The sequence below is a fragment of the Pleurodeles waltl genome, chromosome 6 (genome assembly GCF_031143425.1).
Source record: "Pleurodeles waltl isolate 20211129_DDA chromosome 6, aPleWal1.hap1.20221129, whole genome shotgun sequence".
Taxonomy (NCBI): Eukaryota; Metazoa; Chordata; class Amphibia; order Caudata; family Salamandridae; genus Pleurodeles; species Pleurodeles waltl.
This window is the reverse complement of record NC_090445.1, coordinates 787,793,837-787,820,014: the sequence shown is the minus strand read 5'-3', so window position 1 is coordinate 787,820,014 and position 26,178 is coordinate 787,793,837.

Sequence of the window (26,178 nt, the reverse complement as noted above, 5' to 3'; positions counted from 1 at the left end):
GCGGTGCTCCAAACTTGTCAGCCCCGGCATACGTCCTGGCCGAGTGGGCTGCATTATTGAGGCAGCGAAGTCACTCCAGTAGGGCTGTGTTTTCCTGTTGTGCATGTGTCAAACGATCCCAGTGAGCGGGGATCTGTAAGGCGTGCGTTTCATGTTTCGGCAGGTGCTGTTCTATTTTCACGACGTATTTCTCTAGTTGGTGGCGATGTTTCAATTGGTGCCAACGCATAGTCCCCTTATTGTTACCTTAAAGGCAATTAGACGGGAATGTTGCGGTACTGGAATTTGCCCCTAAATAGTCAGTTATGGCAGTGTCTAGGAAGGTGCGGAGGGGGGTCTTCTGGTGCCGTCAGTTTTAGACGCCAAATAGATATAGATGGAGCATTCCAATCTCAGTTAAAATGCAGGAGTTGAGGGTTTGGTCAGAGTGTGTGCGCCCCACATAAGCAATGTACATGGCATGTCGGAGAAAAACTGTGGAGCCGACAATGAGGTTGATGTGAACATATAAATCATGTAGGCAGGACTAGAAGGAGTATATTCTGGCAATAGCATTACGTATTACTTGCTCCCCAAATGTCTACTAAGTGCCAATTTCTGAGCCATTTCCTGAGATGTTAGGCATTAGTCGTAGCAATCGTGTTGGGAGGGGGGGAGAACGATCCATGTCAAGTCTCAGGACACTCTTGAAGTCTCCTTCCAGCAACCAGTATAGGCCAATCCAGACCGAAAGTGTGTCAGACAACTTAGTTAAGAAGGCTGCTTTGATCTGTGTAAGGAGCATATACTCTTCTGATTACACATTGTCTACCGCCTAGTCTGCCCTTGATTAGGACATGTCGTTTGTCTGGGTCAACCCTGGTGTCTTCTACCTGAAAGGGGACTCCTGCCTTGATCGACACTAGTACTCCCCTTGCATATATTGAGAAATTAGTGGAGAACTCCTGCCCTTGCCGGCCCCTTTGCAGCTTGTTAGCCTTAGCAGTGATCAAGTGTGATTCCTGCAAGGAAGCAATATTAGTATTATGGCGGCGGAGGAAGGAGTACACAGCATGCTTTCACTCTGGGGTATGCATACCTTGAACATTCCCTGTAATCACTTAGGTGCTAGGAATGATTGGGGCATGTGTCAAAGCCTGACCTCGCTGAGCGAGGCAAGTACCAAATCTGATGTGTTGTGGGTGTCGACTGGGTGCGGACAAGGAAACCAACAACAAACGTAAGAACCATAAGAATGAAACATATAATACCATTAGGGAAGAATCACAATCTGTCTGTCCAAACTGTGTAACATAACACACTCAGAGAAACAAACCAACCAGGTGAGTTAGGGTGGTATGTGGGGTGCAGGCGGGTGACACCACCCCGATGAACAGCACTGTAGTCAGCACTATACAGGAGTCAATTTTGTGTCTACAAGCTAAGGAATCACATTGTGAGGCACCCACATCAAGGGCAAGTGTCAAGCAGGTGCCCCAAAGGGCATTATGCATGTATGACCTATTAGGAGCCAATGTCTTATGTGCACATACTTATGTGCTGCTGTCAAGTCATGACTGTTAAATATGAGTCTGGAGGTGTGTGGTATGGTGGCCTCTGTACTCAAATGAGTTCATCAGCAGTTTGCTGCATGACTTCTGACAGTGTCAGTGTGTCTGGATTGGGGGGCCAGATGGTGGAGGAGTCATCCTTACTGGAGGACCCAATCGATTTTCTGTCAGTGTCAGATTGGGTTGTATGTTCCCGGTTTTTGGTAGCCATCTGCATTGTGTGTCACTGCTCCTGGATCACCTGCTCCAGATTGGGAGTGGACCTAACACTGGGTGTGTGATTCTTCCTATGACACTTCCCACAACATCAGTCTTGATGTGAAAGTCCTGGTGTACTATTTGCGGGCAGAGAAGGATGCTGCAACGCAGTTCCCTTTGCATCAATCCAGTCTACACCTCTTTGGGGTCTGTGAAGAAATAAGATTTCCCATCCATACTGACCCTCAGTTTAGCTGGGGACAGGAGGGAATATTTCGCTTCAAGTTTGCACAATCAGTGTTTAACAGATATGAACGAGCTTCTTTGACATTGCACTGCATTACTCGGGCATTGTCCACAGTAAGGTCGGCTGTCTTGCGACGCTCTCTGAGGATGAGGTCATAATCCTGATAATGCAGCATCCTAAAGACCAGTGGTCTAGGGTTGGCCCCTGTTGATGGTCTGGGAGCAGGTACACAGTGGGTTCTCTTGACTGAGAAGAACGGTGAGAGGTCTGATGGGGAGATAAATCCAAGGATCCATTGTTCAATGCAACAGCATCCTGGCCATCAGCGTTCTTCGAAAGGCACACGACTTGGACGCTGTCTCATCTGGAGCTGCCTTCTGCATTATCCGCCCTTTACTTGAGGAAGCATATGCGGTCTGTGAGGTGGTTGAGTTGGGTTTCTGTAGCGTTTGCCTGAGGCAGCAAGATGGCTAGTGACTGTTCTGTTAAATTACCCTTTCTGCCAGTTTCTGGTGATCAGCATGAAGGAGAGTAAAGTTTGCTGCAATGTGTCAATCTTGTTTTCAGTTGAGAGTCTTGATTTCTTGATAGCCACCAGCACCATGTCCAATTTGTCCTCAAGCACCGCTACACTGCCAGAGTGACCAGGAGGGTCTGATGTGTCAGACATTGATCCGGAGAAGACAGATTGTAGGGGGGCGCGCCCGTGGTGCCGGATCGCAGGCAACGCATGAGTTGGCCTGTCAGCTTTATGATGCTGGGATGTCTGGAGGCAGAGAGGGTGAGCTTGCTTGCTTATGCCATATGGAATGGCAATATACAGCAGCACAAGCAGCTCACCTGTGGGTTCCAGCAGTAGTATTGTGTGTTGGGGGTCGCAGGTTCTGCAGTTGTGAAGTGACAATGGGGCATAACTTTTGCACTGAGTGGAAGAAGTTGGCGTTGGCTATTAGCATCTTCAGGAAGGACTAAAGATGAGCAGGGCCCACTTGTACAGATGCATCCCCAATCAGCCAGATGATGATGGAGGCTAGTTCTCCCCTGCAGTCTTAGGGCCTGATCTACAGTTTCACGGAGTGGGTTACTCCATCACAAATATGACAGATATCCCATCCGCTTTATTACGATTCTGTTAGAAATGGGTCTCTAGTTGGCAGAGGTATACACCCTTGTCCAAATAGGGACCACTATCCTAGTCAGGGTAAGTCACACACAATCCAAATTATCCTGTGCCCACCTCTGAGGAGTCAGACTTAACTTAGAAGGCAATGTTTAAACAATTTGTGCAATAAATCATTCAGTATTACAGTGAAAACAGCACAAAAATACACCACACAGGTTTAGAAAAATATAAGATATTTATCTTGTTAAATTAGGATCAAAGCGATAAAGATTTAATAAGCACAAGTTGAGATATCACTTCTGCAAGATTAAAAAGTCTTAAATCTTAGAAATCAACACTTGTCTCTTGTTCAAACAAAGTACCTGGTTTCGTCAAAAGTAACGCGCATGGAGACCGCAGAGGAGGAGATGCGTGGAAAAGTAGGGTGTGCAGGATGGAGTCACAGGCATTGCGTCAATACTGTATGGCGATGCGTTGAATTTTCTGTCGCACGGCAGGCTCTGAGTCGGTTCTTCACTTGGGAAGTCGGACTGCTTTGTTCCAGTTCAGCTGTGTGTTGTCCCGGTAGGGCTCTAGATCGAATTTCTGGCTGCAAGGCAGGCACTGCGTTGATTCTTCACTCGGAAGTCGGGTGGCAGCATTCCGGTTCGGCTGTGCAGTGATTTTCCCATCGCAAGGCGGACTGGGCATCATTCCCAGCAGGCTGTGCATCGATTTTCAACACAATGTTACCCTATGGGAGAGGCAGGCCTTACAGTAGTGAAACACACATGTAAGACTTTTTTACTACCAGGACATGTAAGCCTTAAAAGTAAATGTCCAACTTTTTAAATACACTGCACCACCCAGGGTATCTTATACGCATTAAAAAGGAAGGTTTAGGCCTGGCAAAAGGTTTATTTTGCCAGGTGGAAATGGCAGTACATATAGGCTGTAACCGCAAGCCTGAGACAGGTATAAAAAGGGCTACATAAGTGGGTTGCCAATTAGTGCTGCAGGCCCACTAGTACCATTTGATTCACAGGCCTTGTATACATGTAGTAACTCTTTAATGGGGACTTACAAGTACATTTGGGTATAAACTGATGTCACCATGTTTAAAGGAGAGAGCACAAGCACTTTAGCACTAATTAGCAGTGGTAAACTGTGAAGAGACCTAAGGCCAACATAAACAAGATCAGCAAAAAAGTAGAGGAGTAAAGCAAAACGTTTGTGGGGGAGACAATCCTAAGGCTGACAGGTCTTATAGACCATCAGTATCATGGACAATATGATTCTTGCCAAGAAAATCAAAACAACCAGGCTAAACGTGAAATTGTATATTGACTATTTGGACAAGAAAATCTTAATACACATAAAAGGAGGAAAATACCCACTTCCACCCACCTGTACAACCTACAGATGTCTAGGAATTTTAATAATCAGCTCATATACTACATTGCAGAAACTAAAAAGTAAACATGCTCCAAAGCACTGTAGAGAATTCTTACAGATCTTTACTGCTAATATACTGAAAATGGCAATCGGAACATAAAGGCCCTCGTTATGACATTGGCAGTAAACCCCGCTTACTGCCACGGTGACGGTCGCCAACATACCGTTGCCGAGGAGAATATCAGTTTGCCATGTTATGACAGGCACACCCTAAAACGACAGAATACTGCCACAAACACATAACACCAGACCAAAGGTTAGTGGTAAAGTGTTGGTACGAACACCCTGTAATAGGGGTTGCGCAATGATGACACTAAGTCCGTGGTCAGATAGTACACAAGCGGTCTTTATTTAAGGTTACAGTTAACTCTTTACTTGTATGTTCCGTTGTTTGGCCGTTCTTCATCTGGTGTTCCTCTCTTGTCTTCTTCTTTCCAGGTGGGCACCCAGGAAGCACATGTGGGAAGAAAACGGAGACAGACAAGGGTAAGTGGCGTGGTAAGTGTTTTTGCTTTCTTGTTCTATTTCTTTCTATTCTGTTTCCTCTCTTTTTTCTATTTTCTTTATTTCTCTGCTCTTTGAGTTTTTTTTTTCTTCTTTCTATCTTTCTCTGGGTCTGTTTTCTTCGTCTGAGCCTTCCTTTTCTTTTCTTTCTTCCTGTTCCTTGCTGTAGAATAAGACTTCTACTAGGAGATGGGCTTAGGTATCTGTGACGGGCTGTTGGCAACAGACCCGTCCAAGGCGGCAGCACGGCTGCCACTGCCACCTCTAACCCAGAAGGGGATGGATCAGTAACCATTCCCCTTTGACGTCTGGGGCCAAATGAGCAGCGGCAGAGACGGCGCGCTTTCCGGACAATAAAACAATGGAGAGCGCGGGTGTCCGAAAAAGGAGAAAGAGGAGCAGGAGAAACGAGTGGTGTCAACGGAGGAAGCGAGGAACAACAACAGAGCGAGCAGGAGTCAAGCGGAGTTGAGGATCAATCGGATAGCGGCCCGGAGGAGTCCAAGGTGGGGCCAGTGGCGCAGGAGGCGCCCTGTGAACTTCCCAGCCACGCTTCAGGAGAAGCGTGGCCATTCCAGGTGCGTCCTCTTTGCTGGATGGGAAAAGGCAAGGGTGGCTGGGATTAGGGTGCAGGGCAGGTCTAGAGGGAGAACTAGAGGGAGGAGGAGGGGGGAAGAAGGAAGGGAGAAACGCTGTACGCCCAAACCACAGAAGGGGCAGTACAATAGAGAAAAAACCCAGAACAGGAAATACAAACAAAACAAAACGACAGGCAGAGACCGCTAAAAAGAAGGCTGACAGAGAGGAAAAGAGGGACCAGATAAATGTAGCTACGAAAAGTACCCAAGGCGGAACCCAAAAAGACAAAACAGAAGCACAGGAAGATTGGAAAAGAGAGAGAGAGGTTACAGAGGAGTAATCCGGAAACAGGCAACAAGAAAAGAAGAAAGGAAGCAGGAGAAAGAAGGGGTGGGGGAGGAGGAGACAAATATAAAACCCCAAGAAAGCAGGGACAGGAAAAGTAAGGAAAAAGAGGAAGTTAGACCAAAAGGGAAAAAGGAAGACAGAAAGAGGGAGAAACAAGATAAAGAGGATAAGCAACTTACCAGTGCTTTATCTTGTGTTTCCTCCCATGCGCCTCCCGGGAGCCCTGGAAGAAGAGAGAAACAGAAAGGAGAACTGAAGCGTAGCGGTTACCAGAACAGGACTGGATATCATCAAATACTCATCTTACACACCAAAAAAAGAAATAAAATAAAACTCACCTGAACCAGCAATCCGCTGACTTCATGTCCTCATTGAACCACCCGGTCACAGTATCTTCCTTTTGTTTCAGGGGTGTCAAGTTCTTCCTATGCTACTCTTGACTATCTGGAGCTATCCCGCTCCTGGTGTCTTGAAAAAAAAAATGCTGGAAGAAAAAAAAGAAAAACAAACGTGAAGGGGGGGAAACAAATAAAAAAATAACCAAACAACAAAGAAATTCCAATGGCCCAACTGGTAACCGCTCCTCGATTTTAATTCCCCTCCATTTTCCCCTCCAGCTTCCTACAACTACTGAGACCTGCCCCACGTACCTGCCAAGGCCACGCTCTCCCCAGACCGTGGCCGGAGTTCAGGTGTTCTGCCTCCTGGTCCTCCGCTGCATCTTGTGGCGCCGCTGGTGGTCCAGGTGTCTTCCTCGCTCTCCTTCCCCTGGACGCTGTGGATTGCTTCCCCGCTCTCCACTGCCAAAACGCCACTGAGGTTGTTCCTGCTTTCCCTTCTGTTCACGCCACCGAGTTCTTCTCCGCCTTCTTCTACTGTGACGCCACCGAGTTCTTTCCTCCTCTTTGCCTCCCCGGTGACGGTGCGAAGGGCCTGTTTCTGCCTGCCGTCACCCAGAAGTCCTTCCTGATTGGTTGCCAACCGGAGGATATCCGGGTCGGGAAACTCGACAGTACCGGTGCCCCAGAGGTATGGTGGGTCTGACCGAGGCAGTGTCAGCCCGTCACACACCCATACCGTTACGCCAACAAAACAACGTCCTCCCATGATGACCCACGAATCACCACAACAGACATTCAACGGCGGTAAACCATTGGTGGTACACACTGGTGTGGTCAGAACGGCCACCCACATATATAACAACTCAACATTGGCCAAAACTAAAATTACACACCTGGCACTGATATACACAACACACCCACCCACCCACAGCACTATTTAAAAAAAAAAAACACATTACCCACAACCCTTTACAAGCATGAAAAATAGCCATGAGATACCCACAGAAATCAGAGACACAACTACACACACACAACAAGCACCCATCCACCCATCACGCACCCCACAACCCACCATATTACTCAACACCCACTGCACAACACACACCACACAACACCCATCTCCCCACAAAGGCACTTCTGTTTCACAGATGAGGAGTTGTGGGTCATGGTGGAAGAAATAGTCAGGGTAGAGCCACAGAAGTTTGGAGCACAGGTACAGCAAATCTCCATTGCCAGGAAGATGGAGCTATGGCGGAGAATCGTGGACAGGGTGAACGCCGTGGACTGCATCCAAGAACAAGGGAAGATATCAGGAAGAGGTGGAACGACCTATGGGGGAAGGTACGTTCCATGGCAGCAAGGCACCAGCTCACCACCCAGAGAACAGGCGGTGGACTCCCACCTCCTCCCCCACAGCTGACAGCATGGGAGGAGCAAATCTTGGCAATTCTGCATCCTGAGGGACTCACTGGAGTTGCCGGAGGACTGGACACAGGTGAGTCAATATTTACTACCTATCCCCCACATACCTGCATACCACCACCATCCCTCACCCTGACACCCATCATTCCACTCCATCCCACACAGTGCACCACCACAATTGACTAACCTGAATGCCAAGCCCTGCCTGCCATACCCACTGCATGAACATCCCTCCCAGCCCTGCATCTACACCCACCACTAATGCATGCACAGCATGGAGAACTAACAATCCCACAAGACATCACCATACACAAACAAAGGTAGCAGGGCAACAGCAACAATATAGTGGAAGCTAGGAATGTAGAAAATGTCACAGACATGTAGCATAATACACCACTTACATCCCCACAGGTGCCCCATCCAGTCTCAGCTGTGTGGAGGTGCCATGGCTACCCAGTCCCCCATCAGAAGATATCCCCAGTGATGACAGTAACTCTGGACTTCTGGATCTGGATGAACTTCCTGGCCCATCAGGGACCACTGGTCAGTCGGCTACCCCAGCCCACACCCATTCCATCACAGAGCCTCCCTCTTCAGTATCCAACACCATAGCAGCCACCCAACGTCCCCACACCTCTGTCCCCAGGACATGTCAATCAGCAGTGTGCCCACCTGTAGAGGGACCCCAGTCCACACCTCACAGCCAAGACAATCAGGGTACTGGGGGCAGTGACAGTGGACACACCGTTCAGAGGACACAGGCACAACCGGACAGGGACACACGGAGGACATCTGTGCGCCGTGGAGGACTGGCCCAGGGAACGGACTGTCCAGAAGGCACTCACCAATGTCCTGGGGGCTTACCAACAATCCCAGGACAAGATGGGTCAGATGTTAAACATCATGCAGGAGAACCAGCGGCTGCAGGAGGAACACCACCAGGAGATCAGGAAAGATCTGCAGACCCTCAACACCACCATGGTCTTCATAGCAGGGGTGCTGGGTGATATGGCCAACATCATGAGGGAGTACACGTCACACCAGCGGACCCCTTCCACTAGCAGGTCAACTGAACAGCCCTCCACATCTGCTGCAGCTAGTGGACAGGTGGCCCTGCCGCAGTGCCCACTGGCCACCAGCACTCTTCCCCCTGCAGAAGGTGACTCACACAGCAAACATTCCCTGCAACCCAGACAGATGCCAGAGACACTTGCCAAGACCAAGAATGCCAGGAAATGAGACCCTCCTGAATGGCCCCCTTGTGTTCCACTCTGTCACGTTCTCCACTTTGAACTGCCATTACTCCCCTTCTATAGGCCCCTTGGACACTGGACCTGTGCTACAAACAGACTGGACCAATACCCTGGACTTACCTGTACCATCACCCCATTCTATTGCACTATTTCTTCTATATTTTTCATTACAATAAACACCCTTGAACACAACTTGAGTGATAGTGCTTTATGTGACAAAAATGTGCAATGATATTAACAGTTTCATCTTGTGAAATTGTCCTGAACTTTGTGATTGCATACAAATATGGCCTGAAGTGTTCTGTAGCCATCACATCAGTACACAGTTGTAACCACACCAACATCTGCAAAATGAGAAGGCATAGGTGACCGTCAGTTGGGATAGTAAGGCAGTGACTGCCATCATGCTACAACCACACTGAAAATATAAATAATCAGAGGAATGGTCAGTTCTACTGTCTTACTTGTGTGTTATTGGAAGTACTGCCAGATGACTGATGTCCTGTTGTCCACATCCTCATCCTCTGCCTTCTCATTCTCACTGTCCTGAGGCTCCACTACTGCCACAGGAACATTTTCACCATCATCCTCCTGCAGATAGGGCACATGTTGTCTTATGGCCAGGTTGTGCAACATGCAGCATACAACAACTTTCTGGCAGACGTTCTCAGGGGAGTACTAGAGGGATCCACCTGTCACTTGGAGGCATCAGAACCTGGCCTTCAGGAGGCCGAAGGTTCGCTCAATTATTCTCCTGGTTCACCCATGAGCATCATTATACCTCTTCTCAGCCCCTGTCCTGGCATTTCTTACAGGGGTCAAGAGCCACGACAGGTTTGGGTAGCCAGAGTCAACTGCAAGAATTGAGGAACAAACTTTAGCCTTGCACAATGGTATGGAGGGTGACTCCTGAAGGCATACACTGACATGCATTGGGTGGGGAGTCAGGCGCACCTATTAGCCACACTCTGTGCCTCAGTAGTTGTTCTATCACATTTGGGATGCTGATATTCCTCAAAATGAAAGCATCATGCACCAACCCAGATATTTGGCAGTGAAGTGGGAGATGTAGTGGTCAGCCAGGCACACCATTTGCACATTGAGTGAGTGGAAACCCTTCTGATTCCTGAACACCTGTTCATTGTGCCGGGGTGGGGCAAATGCTATATGTGTTCCGTTAAAGGCCACAATAATTTTTGGAATGTGTCCCATTGCATAGAATCCAGCCTTCACAGTAGCCAAACCTTCCACTTGGGGTAAGGCAATGTAGCTGCACATGTGTTTGAGCAAGGCAGACAAAACCCTTGCCAGCACTATTGAGAACATTGGCTGTGACGTTCCTGCCACCAAGCCCACTGTCACTTGGAAAGAGCCAGTTGCCAGGAAATGGAGCACAGATAGAACATGCACAAGAGAGGGGATCCCAGTGGGATGACAGGTATCAGATATCAGATCAGGCTCCAATTGGGCACACAGCTCTGTGATTGTGGTCCTGTCCAGTCTATAGATGAGTATTATGTGCCTGTCCTCCAGTGTAGCCAAGTCCACAAGGGGTCTGCACACGTGGGATTGCCTCCCACTCCTATTCCTCCACAGTGGTAGGTACCTAAGGGACACAAGAGTGAGAAGGGAGTGACAAACTAAACAATGGAACCACCACCTCAGTGTACATTGAGCTTGTATGTAATTGGACTATGTAAATGGCAATGTATGTACAATTGACAGCAATTGACACAGTTTTCAATTTCAGAATGTTGACCAGCACCATAAAATGAAAGTGATGTAACTCCACCAGCGTCATGACGGAAGGCAGTCTTGCACTGCAGTGTTATTCCTCATTGGCTTACATGGGGCTCTATGGAGTACAGTGTCCAATGAGGGTGACCAGCGGCGGTGACGGTGTACACCGCCGCGGACGTCACCACCATTTTCTTTGTAATCACTTGATTACTGACTTTCCACAGGACAAACATCCATTGCGTGTGCCGCTGTGACCTGAGTCTAGAACCTGCCATGGCCCATGTGACAGGGGAAGGGCCCATGCCTTCACTTCAGAGGAGTTGGAGCACCTGGTGGATGGGGTCGTTACCCTGTATGGACAGCTGTATGGGCCTCCAAACCAACAGGTGAGTACACCATGGGGATGATGCATGCGACAAGGCTGCATGGAGATGTGTGTGTGCTGGCAGTGTGTAATTTGGGTGGGGGGTATGGCTGGTGGTAGTGTACACGCAGGGCTCCGGGTGATGTGTGTGCCATTTGAGGGTAAATGGTATTTGTGGACCATATGTGCGACAGGCTGGATTGCATGGTTAATGGTGTTCTCCTGTCTGTATTTCCCCTGCAGGTCAGCGCCCATCAGAAGAAGGGATTGTAGCATGCCATCGCCAAGGACGTGCGGACCCTGGAAGTCTATAGCAGGCGTATCACCCCCTGCAGGAAACAGTGGGAGAACCTGAGAAGCTGGCCCCGGAAGACCACAGAGGCCCACCTGGGGATGGCCTTCCAATGAGGGAGGGGTGCCCATCGTAACCTGACCTCCCATGATGGCCCGCATACTGGCAGTGGTCTACCCAGAGCTGGATGGGCGCTTGAGGGCAACACAGCAGCCACAAGGGGGTGAGTTGTGTGTGTAACAACTATCTTTGTTGCCTGGCATGGGTTCCTGGTGGTGGGTTTCAGTTAGTGGGTGCTCCTTAATGCCAGCTCAGACATTGCTTAATGGTCCAGCTCAGGGTAATGAATGAATGGCAAAATCTTGTTAACTAGCTAGGTGGCATTCCATGTCAGACAGGGCTTAGTAGGTCCCAGGAGGGGTGCAGATGGCGGTGGTTGTCTCTCATCTTGCTGTGGTACCTAGCCAATGGAATGCCAGTGCGGTGCATAGTGCTCAATCTTGATCCATGCGTGTGATGGTTATATGTATGCGATCTGTGGTGTTGGTGCTGTAATTGACCCAGTGCCCCCTTTCTCCCTCTCCCCCCTATTTTCTTCTGTTATCCTGTCCATGTGTCCATTAGCATCATCTGGCGGCGGATCAGGAGCACCGGCTACTGAGGGAGCTGTAGCCCACGGGACCCAGGAGGCAGAGTCCACCAATGCCGAGGGGACCAGTGGGACGGAGGGTGAGAGGAGCACCACGGTGAGTACAAGTGGTGACAATACTGACTCTGATTCCTCCTCCTCCGATGGAAGCTCCCTGGTGGTGGCGGACACCTCTGAAACCACCCCAGCTACAGGTACAGCCGCCATCCCCCTTACCAGCACCGCCTTCCAAGTTCCCAGTAGCTCCCCACTGAGTTGCCCGTATCCGCTCAACCATGAGGGTGGGCATCTCCTTTTCCCCAGGCACCTCTGGCCCTGCCCCAGTGAGCCCTGCTGCCCTCAGTGAGGAGGCTATTGACCTCCTGAGATCCATCTCTGTAGGGCAGTCAACCATAGTGAATGCCATCCAGGGGATGGCAATCCAGATGCAGCAATGCAATGCCTACCTGGAGGGCATCCACAGTGGGTTAGTGGCCCTACAGTGATCATTTCAGACTCTGGCCTCCTCTCTGATGGCAGCCAGTGTCCCTGGTCCTACTGTCCCCCCTCCAACTACCACTTCCCAGTCCCAGTCTCTTCAACCCCAACCCATCCCATGCACACATACAGACAGGCATGCACACAACACATCACACAAGAGTGGCAGGGACAAACACAAGCAGCGCACTTCAAGCACAAGCACTCAAACAAACAACAGACAGTTGCACACACAACAACATCTACTGCCTCCACTGTCTCTCCCTCCTCCTCCTCCCCTTTCTCCTCCTTTACAATCACATCCGCACTCACACGCGCATGCACTGCATCAACAGCCACCACCATCACCACATCATGCAGCACTCACACCTCACTTGCAGACACCTCCACAACATCCATCCACACATCCTGTTTGTCCTCTCCCACCCTGTCTGCCCCCTTTTAAGAAACACAAACGCTCACACTCAGGCCCCCAACAGCCATCCACCTTACACACGCATACTGTCCATGCACCTTCACCCAAGTCCAGCAGACGTACACCTCCTACAACCAATCCCTCTACCTCCACTCCTATAACTCCTCCCACATCACAGCCCAATGTACCTAAGAAGCTTTTCCTTGCCCAACTTGACCTCTTCCCTCCCCCTCCAGCCCCCCATCCTGCCCTTAAGAGCAGGGTCCCAACAACCCAGCCCAGCACCTCAGCCAAACAGTCTGCCACTGCTCCCACCCTAAAATCAACTGCTATTGCGAAGGGGCCCCTGAGTGTGACAGCAGCAACTCCTAGTAAGTGCACACATTTGCCTCAGAAAGGTAGGACTAGGGTGGGGAAACCCAAGGGACAGAGGACGGAATCAATGGAGGCACCTCCTAGACCTGGAGGTAAGGACACAAGTCACATGTGAAAGGCCAAGTGGGGCCGTAACAAGAGGGAACACATGGATCACCCTCCACCACCAAAGAAAGCCAAGGAGCCCCCTCCACCAGCAGAGGGCAAGGAGCCCTCTCCAGCAGCAGAGGCACCCAAGGAGCCCCATCCACCAGCAGAGGGCAAGGAGACCTCTCACCAGCAGAGGCACCTACGGAGCCCCCTTCACCAGCTGAGGGCATGTAGCCCACCCTCTAGAAATTGTTGGGCAAGGAGCCCCTTCCGGAACCAGTGGGAATGTTACCCACTCCAGAGACTGTGGGCTTTCACTCCCCTCCAGAGACCGTTGGGCAAGGAGCCCCCTCCGGAACCAGTGGGCATGTTACCCACTCCAGAGACTGTGGCTTTTCACTCCCCTCCAGAGACTGTTGGGCAAGGAGCCCCCCCCCCCGGAACCAGTGGGCATGTTACCCACTCCAGAGACTGTGGCCTTTCACTCCCCTCCAGAGATTGTTGAGCAAGGAGCCCCCTCCAGAACCAGTGGGCATGTTACCCACTCCAGAGACTGTGGCCTTTCACTCCCCTCCAGAGATTGTTGAGCAAGTAGCCCCCTCCGGAACCAGTGGGCATGTTACCCACTCCAAAGACTGTGGCCTTTCACTCCCCTTCAGAGACTGTTGGGCAAGGAGCACCCTCCAGAACCAGTGGGCATGTTACACCCCCACACCCTCTTCCCCCTGAGGTGCCTGCCCATTTCCAACATGATGCCCCTGAACAATGGAGTCCGGATTATGTCAGGGGTCAAGTTGGGCCTTGGACTGTGCCCGGTGGCCATGTGGCCCTTTGGTACTTTGGACTGGCCATTGGCCCAATCTGGACATTGTCACCTGCATTTACATTTCATGTTTCATTATGGTGGCTGTTGTCACCACATTACAGTGTTCGTACATGAGAATTGTTTTCCTTGCATTATTTTCATGTGGGTCCTGTGACACTCATTTTACTCAGCAGCTGGTTCTGTGTATGGTGTGTGTGTGAATGATGTGTGTTGTGCGTGTGTGTGTGTCACTCTCCTTTTCCTCCCTCCCTCCCTTGTGTGCTAGGCGGCTGTACTCACCGTCGTCATCTTCGTTGGCATTGGTGTTCCAGGACGGCCATGTCGTGGTAGAGAATCGGGAAGACTTGGAGTTCCGGTTCCATTGCGGTCGCAGAGTCCTATTTGTCCCTGATGGTGAGTCTTATGTTTTCTGTACTGTGTTTCTGCCAGGCTTTTGATGGTGTTGATACCGCCCCAGAAATCCTGGCGGTTTGCTATGTCATAATATGGTGGGCGGTACCTTGACTTCCGCCTGGCTGTTCATGGCTACCGCCGTTGTCAGTGGTGTTAAGGCCCTGGCAGTTGGTGTAGTACTTTGGCTGTCTATGGGAGGTATCACCGCCATGGTCACAATTTGGCAATAATTACCACCAGCCTGTTGGCGCTATTACCGCCACTTTAACAGTCACCGCCAATGTCATTATGAGGACCAAAGTGATCTAACTTTCAAACCCATTCCCAAAACCTCTAGCCAAGAATCATTCCAATGACCTCCCCCCTCTCTGACTACATTTTTATCAACCCCCACAACCATGTCCCTCTCCTTATTCCCTCAATATAGAGCATACTCATCCATTTCTTCAGCTGCATCTCCTCCACTAAGACAGAGGAGCGTCACCGCCCTGCTTTATGCAGTGAAGGAAAGGACAAAATAAAATGATAATAACACGTGTTATTATCATTTTATTTTTCCTCTGGAGCTGGGTTAGGGCAGGGCTGTGCTGGAGGAGGAGGGCTGGAGGAGTGGTTTGTGCACTTAAGTGTGCATGGTGCTTTGGCCGGCCGTGTTGGGCAGGCCAAACAGTTATGCGCACTTTGCATTTCTCCATCCAGCTGTATTGAACAGCTGGGAGGAGAAAGTGTACAGGACTCTACTCCCTGTCTGAGCACCGAAGTAAGCCGCTCAGACCAATCGTGACACTGCTGTCATGCTGGTGACAGCAGCGTCATGATTGGAGGGGAGTTTGGAAGCCTGTGTGCTTCCAGGAGTCAGCGATAAGACGAGGAGGAAGGAGAGACGGAACCATCTCTTCCAAAATAAAAGTTTTTTTTTTGTGGTTTTAAATATATTTTTTATATCCCCCTGCCCACCACCCCAATTGACAAGTAGCCGCCATTGCATTTCTTAAGACATCTAATGTAGATGTGGTTGGCAACTAGAGGTTCATCACAGCCCTCCCCTTTTAAATGATCCCTGAAAGATGTCTAGCCAGTCATCTATAGGGCTACATCAGTAACAATCACCTCTTGGGTGATTAACAATCTAGTTTCTTTTCGAGACACATAACTGAAACCTCCATCCTCAGAATTGTAGTTTATGCTATGTGTCTCTTTCTTGAAGGACATTTCTGTCTCCTGGTTCTTCTTGGTTTATAGGCTGCCTTTTGAAGCATTCATCGTTACACCATTCCTAAAACCCTAAGAAACAGGATGCATAATAATGGATCAGTGCTAGAAATGTTTAGATCCTCCTGGTCCAGCAGTATTTTAGCAAAGCAGGAGGTTCTTTCTGTGCTCCTGTCAAAGTCTCTTGAATGTGTAAGGACACCATCCTCACCATGTGCTCTTCAGTCTCAGGGGAATTGCTAGGCGATTTGATAATAGAACATGCTTTCTGTTCTTTACAATATGTGGATGTTACTCAGCCACACATTAAAAATGCCTCAAACCCTCACCTTTTCTTTAGAACTGGATGACAAATGAAGCTAAAATTAAACCCTGAGAAGACTGAATTTCTCCTTCTCTCTCCAAATAAAATACAAGAATGTTTCAATGTGTGCCCAAGACATGGGTCTTACACCAAAACCATTCACCAGATTAAATTCTCTTGCACTCAAACTCAACTTGTAACTCCACATTGATCTCCATGTCAAAGAGATGGAAAAATGCCAGTTTACAACTAAAAATCTGTGCCTAAGTCTTACTTCCCAGAGCAAGACTGTAAGCTGGTTGTCCAAGCCCTATTCATTTTATGTATAAACTATGGAAATGCCCTACTGACTGGCTGGCCCAAATCTTGCCTGGCTCCGCTCACTCTCAGAATTCCTCTATTCGGCAATCCATCTGGTCTCACATATCAAAATATTTCTGCCATCATACTGGTCCTTACAACATTAGGTTGCTTTCCCTTGTCACTACCCTGAACTGGCTACCTTCCATGCAGGCTTTGCATCAGACTGACCTGCTGGCGTGGGACTACGTCACCCAGGAGACTTTGTGTAAATCCCTGTCTGTTGGGCCAGAGAAGGAGGGCTCATATTGTGCGCATAAAAGTGCTTGTTAACACCGCAGCACGGTACGCACACTACCCTGAACTGGCTATCTTCTACGCATGCTTGGCATCGGACTGACCTGCTGGGGTGAGACTATGTCATCCCTGTCTGTTAGGCCAGAGGAGGCGGGTTCATATTGTGGGCATAAAAGCGATTGTTAACACCGCGACATGGGACGCGCACTATCCTGAACAGGCTACCTTTCAAGCACACTTTGCATCGGACTGACCTGCTGTGGTGGGACTATGTTCTTCAGAAGACCTTGTGCCATTCCCTATCAGTTGGGCCAAAGGGGCAGGCTCATATTGTGCACATAAAAGCACTTGTTAACACCATGGTGCGGAAAACGCTCGGGCACACGCCCGGGCGAAGACTTGGCCATGATGGGCTCATCTGTGCCCATCCGAGGACGGACATGGTTGGGATGGGCCCCGTCTCTTGGACCTGCTAACTGGAGTCATCTGATAGTTGCGCTCATCTTATCACCTGCTGACCTTTCTATTCCAGTGCTGAATCTTTCAGGGTAGGTTTTTACTTCCCAGTTTCTGTAAGTGGATTCATGGGGGTCAGCAGAAGATAGGGGTGATATTTCTGGAGGCAAAGGATGGCTTGCACTATGTTCCTTGGTTAAGATCTTGGGCATACCTGGTAAGACTGCAAGACTTGTTTATTACCGAGGTGAGCTTTGCCACCTTTTTGATAAAATGGGCAAACGGAAACTAACCTATGAGCCTTCAAGTAAAACCATGATACCAGCGAGAGTTGGTAATGTAATAACTAATTACCTTACAGATGCAATGGGCCTGATAGAGGATGAAAATGTTAATGCTGAAGCAAGATTAGTGGCCACCCACAGTGCTTCACATAACGTGATAGCTGGTGTCGTTAATGAGCATGTAACAACAGTTAATGGTCAGCCTACTTCTAATAATATTCAACTTGATATGAACCTCTGATCCACATGGGGACAGTGTCTCTCTAGACTACAGGCTTCTTTCTCCAGGTATGATATTCTCCATCGTGGTAACCTTAAGGGCGGATTAGGCTTATTATGCTGTGCTCAAACATAGCGTGGGGAGCAGAACTATAGATCACTCTTAGTGACAGTTTGGTAAGACTGTTTTTGTGTTTCACCCTTTTAGTCACCTGCTTGCTTTTATTGTGTTTTATCATCCTAGTTTCTGCAATACATGCTATTTTATCTAAGATGCAGTTCCTTCAATAAATCCTTATTGAACTATATTCTGCCTCTGTTGTCTTTGCTTATGTGAGACTTTGGTAACTGAGAGAAAGGGATGAGATCTGATTGACCACGATTCCCCTGAGGCGTCTTTCTTGTCATGTGCCCGTTGCCACATTCATCTTGGCCAGAGATGAGACGCTGCCAGTTAGCCGGAAAACCTGGATTGGTGTCATATGGTGTGGAATCGTACTTAGTACCCACAATCCATGTGATTCTGCCACTCAAATCCAGTAGCCTCATTAGCATAATGAGAACCTATGTGACACAGGTTTGTATGACAACAGCAACTTAACCCCCAACAGACATGGGTCCAAGTAGGGGAGTTGCTGCCATTTGTAGCAGAAAATATAGAAGTGGTCCCTCTCCCATTAATCATACCACTTGCCCACTAACTAGAAGTCTGGGAATGGGGCCCACACTACAAGAACGCAACTGGACCCCGAACATAAGGCTACCGGACCCCATAGAGGATTTTTTACATCTACCTCCGGCTGCAACCCCATACGTGTTGTGAAGGATTGGCCAAGACTAGTTCCTGGCACTTGGAGAGTTCTTCATAATAATTTAGTTCATTGGCTATCTGTCCAGATATGTGACCCAAACGCTATAAGTAGAGAGATTATAAAGGCAAGATGGGTAGCGTGGGTGGGCCATACTAGGAAACAAAGTTACAGAGACTGCATGGAAGTGGTAATAGATTTGCCCCCCTCAGAAGCTGCGATGAACAGCATTGACAATCAGTGTTCCCAATATAAGGAGGGGATTTTCGAAACCAACGGGAAAAGCCAATAGAAGAATATGGGGGTCATTATACGTTCTGCGTGTGCCACCGCCGCCTGCTGAACTCATGGACGCCACTTGACCGCCAGTGCTGTGAAGTCCCCGCTGGTCCTATTATGATTTTCCCGCTGGGCTGGCGGGAAACAGGACATTTACATTGACGTCGACTCTTAATGGAGCCAGAGCCAATGTGGCGGTGCAGCGGGTGCAGTAGCAACCGTCATGTATTTCACTGCCTGTAATTCGGGCAGTGACATGCACGACAGGGCTGTGCATGGGGGTCCATGCCAGGTGTAGGGGCGCACCTATTCTGCCAGCTTTTCCCTGGCAGTGTAAACCGCCAAGAACAGGCTGGCGGAAGGGAACTCATAATCCCCAGGGTGGCGCTGCATGCAGCGCCACCCTGGAGGATTACAAACACCGAGACTGCCAGGCTGCTGGCAGCCTGGTGGTGGCGGCGTTTCAAACATGGCAGCTCCGCCATCTTCATAAGATGGCGGGAGGATCGCCACGACCGCAGCGGTCCTCCCGACACTATGACTCTGAAGGTCCCAGGACTGCCAGCCTCATAAGGAGGTCCTATATGTCTGGTACTCGTGATTTGTATACTTCCCCCAGTATACGAAAACAGTAATTAAGTCATGGAAAATAGCAGGTGTAAATAATAAACTGGGGGACACGGAATGGCAGGGTCTTATAAAATCATCATACCTGGTATGCCTTCAAGAAACTCAGCGTAAGGGGAAGCTTCACATTGAAGGGTGTTCTTTCATTGTTATGTCAGCAATACCTTCCCCTAGTTGTAGAGCGAAAGGGGGCCGTGCTGTCCTGATACTGACCTTAGCCCCACTAACCTTGGTAAAATCTATTGACTAGCTCATCCTACTACCAGATCCTTTATTTACAATCTAAAAAATTGGGCTTTATTTTGATAAATTAATATAATAACAGATTTGATTCCACAAAATGTATGGTTCGTGCACAACTAAAGAAAGAGTATGGATTGTTGGTTGGTAGTATTTAGGAGGCTTACTACGGTATTTGGGTTGGAGATTATAGTACCACTAAATGTCAACTAGCAGTGGACAAGGTTTGTGGGCTTAGGGATGACTTTGTAAATGGTCAATACCACTTTCCACATGATTCACACGGGGACTTGTTAAATGAAATGATGTACCAGTATGATTTAGAATTGATGGTTCAGAGTTGTGCAAATGGAATACAAAGCTACCGACTTTGGGTCGGGGTGGCCACTTGTCAATATTTGATCATATTTTAATCTCTAAAAGTGGGACGGCAATGTTCGAATCGTTCAGGGTTGGTCCAAGTTACTTTAGGGATCGCCATCCATTACTTATTGTTTTAAGTTTAAAGACCCAACATAAGGATGGAATTCATTTGGTTGCCCACATCAAAGCAAAGGGTAATAATGGATAAGCCTGAGGTGGGCGGGTATTAATGAAACAACTTTCCTTGAAAAAATGTTGAGGCACAACAAGATTAATTTTCATTATGTACTGACAGGGATACTTGCCCGTGCATACTCACTGCTTTTTTGTAAATGTACTACTTCGATGCCCACTAGTTTAAAAGTAGGAAGGAAAAATAAGCTGAAAAAGACTGGTTGGTTGGACCACAACTGTTCACGTGCCAACCATAAGCTTAAAAGTGCCTTACAGGCCTCACCAAGGAACAGGGAGGAATTTCAATGTCTTCGACTAGCTCACAAGCAAGCACTTGAAACTAGAAAATCCTTTCTTTGAGAGAGGGCCTGGGATGACTTAGTAAAGGCAGCTGAATTGAAAGCTACCACCCAGTTCTAGAAAAGTAATATCAGCCATTTCTTAGAGATTCCTCCATCCCTGTGCTAGAGTCACATGTCCCTCCAGCAGACTCGATAACACATTATGGCAGGATTTGTAATCCAGATAATGAGCCCACGGATTTTCCCCCTGATAAAATCTTTATGATAGGCCCTCCTCCGTCTAACACCCCTCACTATTAAAGAAGTTAACATGGCATCGGAAAAATGTGTAATTGGAAATGCTCCTGGTCCTGACGGGGTACCTGTAGATGCCTGTAAATTGTATCTGCATTACCGTCTCCTATTTTAACACAGGTGTGTTTGGCAATAGGGAAAGGTTATGTCCCTGCAAGTTGGGCAGAAAGCATTATAGTCCTGATTTTTAAAAAGAGGAATAGGGGGATGCACAATGCTCTAGACCGATCTCCCTCCTTGATTCATCTGCCACATTTTTGGTAGAATTTTACTTGATAGATTGGAAACATGGGCAAGGGAAAATCATGTACTTACCAATTAGCAATTTGCTTTCAGCAGGGAAGTTGGCACCTTGAAACAGTGTATACATTTAAACTTGATTATAAGCAAGTACACTGTAGCAAAAAAGGCTATATCCACTTCTGTTTTGTTGATTTAACTAGTGCGTTTGATCTGGTCATCCACACTAATTTGTGGATGAACTTAAAACAAATAGGTGCCCCTGAAGATTTTGTTTTTTTGTCCCAGTTATATAATTGTTTAAATACGCGGTTACGTTATGGCCCAAATGGAGAATGCACCCCTAGATTTAGAGTTATAGGAAGAATTCACAAAGGGTTTGTCCTTGTGCCTTTTCTGTTCACTCTTTATATTAATGGGGTGGACACATTTTTGAAACATCGAACTGTGCCGATCCTCCCAAAGTTGGTGTGCGCCCAACCCTAATCCTCCTTCATGCAGATGATGCTCTCTTAATATTATGAACCGCCATTGGCTTACAACATCTGATAGAAAGCTTTGTCACATTCATGGAGGATAAAGACATGAAAGTTATTTTAACTAAAACATTTGTTATGGCACGTGTGACAATGGCAAAATAAAGAAGATAAATGATCTTGTTAACGGAGAGATAATAGCTGAAATTCAAAGTTTCAGCTACCTGGTGTATATTTTTTCTAATACTGGATCTTGGGGTCCCCATTTAAAAATTGGGCTAATAAAAATTGTGCGATCCTCTGAAGCTATTTTTATGATTCACAGCTAAAATTGGGACTAAGCCCATTAGAGAGATTCTACAGCTTTATAAAAGTAAAAGCAAATGTATTGGTAGTGTTGTATAGGGGGCTGCACTGTGGGGTATGGTAAGTAGAAAGTCACTGCAGATGCTAGAAAATAAATTCTTATCCAGATTATTGGCTCTCCCCTGTTCTACGTCTGTGCATATAATGCATACATAATTAATGGTCCCTTATTTAGAGAACACTATTGCCATTAGCATGATTTTAACCTGGCATAGCATTTGAGCAAGTCTGGAACAAAATTTACTAAAAGGATAATTACAGATTGATTGGCTGTAGATGGCAGAGATAAAATTCACTGGTTAGCTCATGTGAAAAATCTTAGGTATTGATTCCAGCTTAGATGATCCAGTTAGTATTTTGAACTTTAGTTGAAAAAAGAATTGAAGTCACTGTTGATCAGGAATAGAGAAGCCAGGAGAGATAATCTATAAAAGGGCAAAACAGAAGTTCAGATATATTTTGAAGGCCCTGTGCAAAAGGGACCTCAGAGGTACCTGACCCTTGTATCAAGTACACAGGATAGATTTTATCTCACAATACTTTGTTTAGACACATTGAACTTTTTGGTAGTATTTCTGAAAATGAGTGCATTGAATGAAAATCTTCATACATGCCTCTGTGATGGTTCATCTACATAGGCCACTTTACAAGTGGTCTTGTTTTGTAAATGTTATCAGGATATTAGGAAATTCTACTTAAAATCATTATTTATTGCATATAAACTGTTTTATTATAAAGAGGCATTTTTTATTTATGTCAGCTAGACTCAGTGGAGTTGTGTTTTGTACTTTCTACATTTATCTCTTCTATTGTAAAACACAGGAACGCATATAACCATCTAGAAAATGTACTGTTGAAACAGTTTAAAATCTCGTAGGAGCTAATATATATGATAAATTCTGAATCTGGTGTCTCATAATCAGTGTTTTATTGTACAATAATTGGTTTTAAATTACAGCTTTTATTGAATGGACCTTTGTAGTTTTGGTGGACTTGTGCTCTTCAGTGTGTCCATAAAAGTAATTTTCAAACAAAGTGTAGGTAGCATATAATCACCCAGATAACTTATTATACAAAACAAATTATATTATGCTAGGGGTTAAGATATAGGACGACTGATTAGTTGTTGGGTTTTCAAACTAATATTTTAATTGAATAATCACTTGCTTTATATTTAAGACTTCATGTCTTCCATTTTTTTACAGATAAATACAGGAACAAAACAATGTTCCTGTCGGTATTTATTTTTAAAGGCGATAAAATACTGAAAATGGTGCTTGTGAGTGACTCTCCATGCTGGCTTTTGTGAATTCAAGGACAACAGTGGAGCAGATAGACAGCACGGGCAGTTAAAAAACAGGCTGAGATTTCCCTAAATACGGCCATGTTTTAACATATATTTGTAGTATAATACTGATGGTTTCCTGTGGGTGTAGTGGTTTGCTATATTTGCAGCTTAATTTGCGAAAATGCGACAGGCATCATAGTATGGGCACATGTTTATCAGTTAAACAGATGTGGATAGATACCATTTTATGACTCCATTTAGTCTTAAAACACAAAATAAATATGAATAAATACAGATGGAAATGTTAAAAATATAAACACCGTCAAACCGGGAGCCCTATTTATATTATAGTAATTATATGATGATTTTTTTTAAATGTATCTTTTATGGAATTTAGCCGAATAAAGATTTAATGACTGACTAAATAAATATGAATACCTAACACCAAAACTTCATCTTTCTAGCAAAAATACACTACTAAGAAGCCAAACTTGAATTAAGTTGAACACTCCCAGATTTAGAAGGTCCTCTATCTCAAAGATTCGTACTCTAGCTAAGCAGAAACAATTTGGCATTCACTCCTGATACATATCTGACCAACCCCTTCAATCTCAACCTCCAAGGGTCCCTTAAGCAATGCTTTCTCAAAGACCTTCTGTAGTCTGTGCCCATTTATTGACCCTGGTGTCCCCAAATTATTACTACTCAGATGTAACTGATTCTCTGAAGATGTTAATTCCTGTATTTGATTGTTCATTGTTATATTGTGCCACACTGTGAAGTGCTGTGCCTCCCACTGCCCAGGGTCTTTATGGGCTACGAATCAATGAGCTGGAGGATGTGTACTATTGACCTAAGGGTTTTTTCGGATTTCTACAGTGTAATCCTATTTACATGGTACATGAACATTTATCATTGTGTATACTGATGTTCTGGCTTTGCATTTTATTGTTGAATCCAAATATAGCCAATGCTGTTTCTTAAATGTTACATTTATGTGGGCAAACCTAGGCTATGACCTGACTGCTTGCTTTGTTGCTGCCTTTCAGATCCTTTGTGATCGAGGAATATTTTTGTCAAGTTAAGGATGCTGCCCTAATCCTATTATTTTCAAGAATTATTCTAGTTCACATGAATTTCTTCATATTATTAAGACGTTTAATTTAGTTTCTCTTTCACATAAGAGTTTAATCTCTGTTTTGCTATGTTATGCAGATTTATAGAGTGCACTGACACCCAGGAGGGTATCCTGGTCCTGAGCAGGATGAGTCTAGCCAACCCAAAGGCCTTGGGGGACTACTCAAAAAGCCAGATCTTCAGCTTCTGTGGAATTCAATAAGCAAGGAGGCGGCTCTTATGTGTAGATGCAGGTCATTTCACGCTTTATAAGCAATGTACAGGAAGGCCTGAGCACCATATCTGTTTTTTCGCATGCATGGTACATGTGAAAGAAGGAGTTAGGACAAGCGGAGTTGTCTGGAATGTTTTTGAAAGCAGATGGAATCGTTGGGGTATACTGGGCCAATATTATATAATGCCTTGAAAGTGTGGGTGAGGAGTTTTCCTCCGATAGTGTATGGGGAGCCAGTGTAACTCCTTCAGATGTGGTGTGATGTGAGTCCACTGTAGGAGAATTAGAGTGATTCTGGCCACTGAATTCTGAATGATCTGCATTCTGATTGGGAGCCATTTGAAAATCTTTCTAAGCATCCTCACGTTATGGAAGCATGAGGAGGTGAAGGCCTTGACTTGGGCATTCATGTTGAGTTTGTTGTTGGTGACAATCCCAAGGTTCTTGGCGTGGTTGGTGGGTGTCTGTCCTAGTTCTGTTAGCTTTCAGGTTAAGTCATACAATGAAGTGCCTATCGTGAAGATCAAGATTCTGGTCTTGTTGATGTTCATCTTCAGACAGTTGGTCTTCACCCAGCACGCAATGTTAGTAATGTAGGTATTGAACTTGACCCAGATACTAGGCATCATTTCCTTTGAGGGAGCGAAGGAGTTGAGTGTCGTGAGAGTCTCTGAGTACACTGTTTACATTTTTCCCATAATTACCTAGGGGTCTAAGCTGGACCTCAGGTATTTGTCTTTGGGAAGCAGGTTATATGTGTTCCACTCCGTGTGAGGTATAGCTATGCAAGTGTGTATTGAATTGAACTGCTCTCTGTGCGAATAAATAGTTTGATCTTCTAGTCATTGATGAACCTGAACCATTTATTTACCATGAATTCTCAGATGATCAATGATTACAGAAGGAATGTAAACTGTGTATTGTTTTGCCACTGAATCTTGATGGGACTAGATGTCATTTCCATATGGATGCAATTTTACATCTTACTTTATCTGTAAGGTTTTCGTGATTGAGTTAAAATGGTGGTAGTGAGGTCAGAGTGTGCAGTACATCTCAAGTTGGGATGATTTGTGGAGACCTGCATTTTCAGTGACAATTATGACATACACTTCAAAAGGAATTTTGAGGACCAATAGTAAGGCAACTGTGTTTATAAAAGAAAGCAGTGTTATAGCCACCCACGTCAGCTATCTGATTAGCTTATTTTGACATCCAGCCAAATCGCTGGCCAAAGCCAGATTTTCAGGCTTCTGTGGTGCCTAATCCGAAAGAGTTGTCAAGTGGAATTTTTGTGGGTATCACTTTAATAACGAACATAACAATGGGCGGATGAGCCTGGGGTTTGGAAATTTAGCTTTGAAAGCAAAGGACCCAACAAATTATTATATTGCACACTTACATATCAGTAAAAATGAGTAAAGCACCCTTATACGATTTTTTTGTTATTTATTTTGCTGCAACTTAAACTTCATGATCAACTTTTTGCAGTAGAATTTTCTTTTGGGAGCGATGTGGGGCAAAAGGATAATCAGAGGTAATACTAACTAAACCTTTATCAACAGCCACAAGTCGACAGGAGAGAATGCTTTACAAAACCCACAAATAAGGTGTGGAGTAATGCTGCCATTACAAGAGCTAAGATTCATCAATTTCCTTTAAAGATCTTGACAACAGCAG